Source organism: Palaemon carinicauda, chromosome 16, assembly GCF_036898095.1.
Source record: "Palaemon carinicauda isolate YSFRI2023 chromosome 16, ASM3689809v2, whole genome shotgun sequence".
Lineage (NCBI taxonomy): Eukaryota > Metazoa > Arthropoda > Malacostraca > Decapoda > Palaemonidae > Palaemon > Palaemon carinicauda.
In genome coordinates this window covers 37,812,251-37,817,250 of record NC_090740.1, presented here as the reverse complement: position 1 = coordinate 37,817,250, position 5,000 = coordinate 37,812,251, and positions in this window count along the sequence as shown.

Here is a 5,000-nt window from a genome sequence, read left to right as displayed (position 1 = left end):
ACCCATACTTTGAGGATTTCACTCCCTCGACCACTTGGTCGGCAATGTCGACCAACATCTCCTCAATACGGCGTTGTCCTCTCCAATTACGTGGCTGACCATGATCTTTGCCACTGGCATGATGAAAGACTCTGCAATGGTATGTGCTTTCATGTTTTTAGCCACCAGGAGAGCGACTTCATAGGATGCTTTCACAATTCCTGCTCCCTTCTGGTAGATCTGGCCAGTCATGTCCATGCGCTGCCGCCTCACGTTCTCGCCAAGTCACTGGAAGTAGCTCTGATCTCGGTCCTTCTTGTCCGCGTGATTAGTCTCAAGATGACGTTTGAACAGGCTGGGTTTCATGACAGCATTGGAGAGGGACTTCATACAGATCCACACACTGCGGAAGAGCTTCTCCTCCATGTTCAATTGCAATGAAACCATACTTTATGTATGCCGGGTCATATTTTCTCTTCGGCATGTCAAATCCTGTGGATAAGTAAAGAAAAAAAAAGATTAATCAATCAAGAAATAAATAAAGTATATGTAAAGTATAAGTAGTAAGGTATAGTAAAGTAAGGGAGGTGTGGAGGAAAGAAAGGAGGGAAGTGTGAAGTAAGGGAGGGTGATGTAAAGGGAGGGAAAGGCAACGTACTTGTACTGCTGAGTGCCCTTCCTAACTGCCCTGTCTTGCAATGCTCTCCTCACCCGGACTCGTTTCTCCACCAATCAGCTTTCAGTGACCATGACGTCACTGGCTGACGCTCATCGACGTCATCCAGAGAATGATGCACTTGCTTATCAAGCAACTGGATTCTCGCCGTCAGCCACAAATGTTGTTATTTCTTGTCAATAAAATGCAACTAATACTACATATTAGCGCATTAAGTAAGTGTACTGTGTGAATTAGGTCCTCCACTAACCTCCGAAAAACTGCCAGATTCGCTTGGTGACTTAATTCTTCACATTTAAATTCGGTTAAAAACGAGTTGACCGAGTTTTAGTTGAAGTAGCTGGTGATCGTAGGCAACTACGAGAGTTAGCAGAGGACCTAATTTAATGGTGGGCCGCTGGAATCAGTGGGTGGCGTGTGGCAACAGTTGCAAATCATTGCCAGATTATCTTGTGTTAGGCAGTACACATCTTTGGGAAGTAAAATATAATTAAAAATCGTTCATGACCCCGAAAGTGTTCGCGTACCACCTGGAAGGCCTTCACGTACCACTAGTGGTACACGTACCACAGGTTGGGAACCACTGGGCTAGACAATACTACATTGGATCTTCCGGCTACGGCTCTTTATTCTATTGCCTACAAATACACCGATTAACCCAACCTATTCTTCACATAGTCTCCTTTATCCTCATACGCATGACAACACTTGAGATTGTCAAACAATTTTTTTTTCGCTAGAGGGGTTAACTACTGAACTGCGAGTGTTCAGTAGCCACTTTTCTCCTGGTAATGGTAGAAGAGACTCTTTAGCTGTGGTAGGCAGCTCTTCTTGGAGAAGGACACTTAAAACTTAAACTATTGTTCATTAGTCATAGGTAGTGCCATAGCTTCTGTACCATGGTCTTCCACTGTCTTGTTGTAGATTCCTCATGCTTGATGGTACATTTGTGCACAGTATATTATCTTATAACTCTTCCACTTGTTTTTTTTTTCTTTCAATTTTTACAGTTTAGTAAAGGAAATATTTGTTTTTTAATGTTGTTACTCCACTATGATATCTTACTTTGAATGTTAATTGATTCTCTTGTAGTTTATATACTTCCTTATTTCCTGTCCTCTATAGGATATTTTCACTGTTGGAGTCCTGGGACTTATATAACATCTTGCTTTTCCAATTAGGGTGGAACTTATCCCCCCCCCAAAAAAAAAAAATAACAATATTAATAATAATAATAATAATAATAATAATAATAATAATAATAATAATAATAATAAAAACGCTCTTTTCTTCATTTATTGCTTCTGAGAAAAGATAAAAACATCGTGAAACACCTCCCTTGCCTTCTTGCCTTTTTATCCTTCGCTAAACTTTTCATCAGATTTTTTATACAGCGTTAATTAAGAATCACAATCTCAACTCTTTTCAGGAGGTGATTGTTGTTGGATCAGACGTGAAAAATGGCAGGAAATTTATCAAAAAAAGATTTTCGAAAACTCGACCAGATAACTTTGCCTATCATATCTTTGATTCTCTATTTGCCTCATGTGCGTGATTATACAAGATACTAAAGAGACATCAGCGTTTAAGTTTTCCTTTGATTTCTTTTTATATACTCGGTGGTTCATTGTCACTATTATTGTCTCCTTATTGCAAAAATCAAAGCCCCCCCCCCCCCAACAAAGCTACAAACAAACCTGGTATAGTAAATTTCTTCCATCTATGCACTAATATATTTGCATTCCATACAGAGATTGGATATGAAAATGAACATGGTCATGGACAGGTAACTACACAAGGGTTCCAAATGACATACCCAGACCCAAACATAATACATTATATAACATCGTAAAAAATTACCAAAAAATATCATAATGTCTTGCTTATCACCAAAGCTGATAAGGGAAATGTAACAATCATTATGAATATTTACGTATCTATGTCTTTCCATCCGGTATTTATTGACTTTCCTGCCAGGTAGTTTAGATCTCTTAAAAAACTGTAAGTTTAGCATTAATATACATATCTATGAACAAGTGTTTGATATCGCTATGGATATTTCTTTCCCCTTCTTTTATCCAACATATACTAAATATGGATCTTTTAAAATAGATTAATACCGTATGTTTGGTACATTCAAATAATTTAGAATTTTTTTTTTTTTTTAAATTCAATTTATTATATAAGAAATTTTAATATTGAGAGTTTCCTTACTATCAATATATCATTGATTCCATCCATGATATTCAATATAGAAAATGAAGATCCCGTTTTAAACATGATGAGTGGTACACATGCTGATATATTAAAAATTTTTATATTTAGAAAGCACACGAATAAGTCATTTGCATATTTTTCCCTTTTTACATACTTTAGGACACAAAAAATATACAGCCTTGAGTACATTGAACACGAGTTTCCTAAAATGGAAGAAATTGCCAAAAATCTTTGCTATCCAAATATTATTTTTCAGGAAAACTTCATTAACACATAGTATCGCAGTAAATTGAAAGGAGAAATGAACAGCATGCTTTTCTTACCATTTTATGAATGTTTATAAGATGTCAAACCCTTCTACATATAATTCCACATTAAAAAAAAGCTGATGAGAAAAAATTTCTCTTGGAATGACTATAATGTTAAATATAGTATTCACTGTTCAGAATGTTACTTTGCTATGCTGACAGAAATATCTAAGGAAATTTCTGTGTGAAAAACCATACGATTATAACTTTACATTTAAGACCTCTGTTTTTGCAGAAATTTTCTAATATTTTTCTTCTTTAATTTGGCTCAACTGGAATCATTATGGATCGGATAGTTTAGAGATTCCTTTCTTCAGTATAAATACATATCCTTGTACATTCTTTCTCATTCTTATTCCAATAATATCAACATCAACCAAGTCTTTACCCTTCTCTTTTTGAGGTTATGATTCATATTTTAGGCTTATCAAGTAGCAGATGCTGTAACTTCTACACATATAGGTTACAGTCAAACTGGGTGAAATGACAAAAATTATTAGTCATTACACGTAGTGCCTGTGAAATGACTAAAAAAAATATTTTCATTAAACAACTGACTCATTGCCATAATTGTTACACTATATAGCTATTATAATTAAGCCAAAATGTGTAGTAGGAGTTTGGATAGTTCCAAATAAACTATTCACTTCCCTTCCAATTGAATTCACCTACAACTGCCAACAAAATTTGGTACTAGATACGCCGACTACGAGAGCACATAATGTCTGAGAGTATCGAGTTGAAATTTTATTAAGGATTTTCTTCTAGGTATAACAAATACCAGAAATCTATCATTTCTAAAGAAGAATTTTTCAAACGGATTTATGACATTCGTAAAGCTAATGAAAGAAAGACCTTTAAAAGTCATAATGAATATCACCTTCACAGTGAATTTGAAGTGCTATAGTGTGGTGATTTTAAGAAAATTATTAAGAAACCAAAAACCACAGATGAAATACCGGTGTACTATGTATACAGTGAAGACATTTTTGGCATAGTTAAGAGGGCCAATCTGGTGGACGTGACAGAGTGACAAAAGAACTCAAAGTAAAGTACCAGAACTTCCTGCAGGATATAGCTTAACCCATCAAATAGTTATATCAGAATTGCCAGGAGAAAAAAAAATAGGGAACAGCCAATGACAAAGGATGTTGTGGGTAATTCTATTCTGAATAGCAGATTTTCCACGCATGACTAGGTTGATCGAATTGACATGCAGTCTATCAAGACTAAATAACATTAGGTGTGTTCCTTGAGGGATCCGATCGTTAAATTCGCTATACAGTGACATCACAGAAGCACAACGACGGGAGATGCACTTTTATAGGTTTTAACTTTTTTTTCCCTTGTGAATCAAATTATAGTACAAAATTTCTACTTTTTTTTTTAACTTTCGAATGTAAAAAGCATAATATTTGTCAGTCATTTCATGAACTGACGGGCCCCCAAAGGAACTACGCGTTATTTTTAACTCTTTAAGGCATTTTACAAAATGACTGATTTTCAGTTTTACTGTAAAATATATGCTGTACATATATACACACACAAACACACACACACACATACACACACACACACATATATATATATATATATATATATATATATATATATATATATATATATATATATATATATATATATATATATATATATATATATATATATATATATATATATATATATATATATATATATATATGTATATATATACATATATATATATGTATATATATATATATATATATATATATATATATATATATATATATATATATATATATATATATATATATATATATATATATATATATATATAT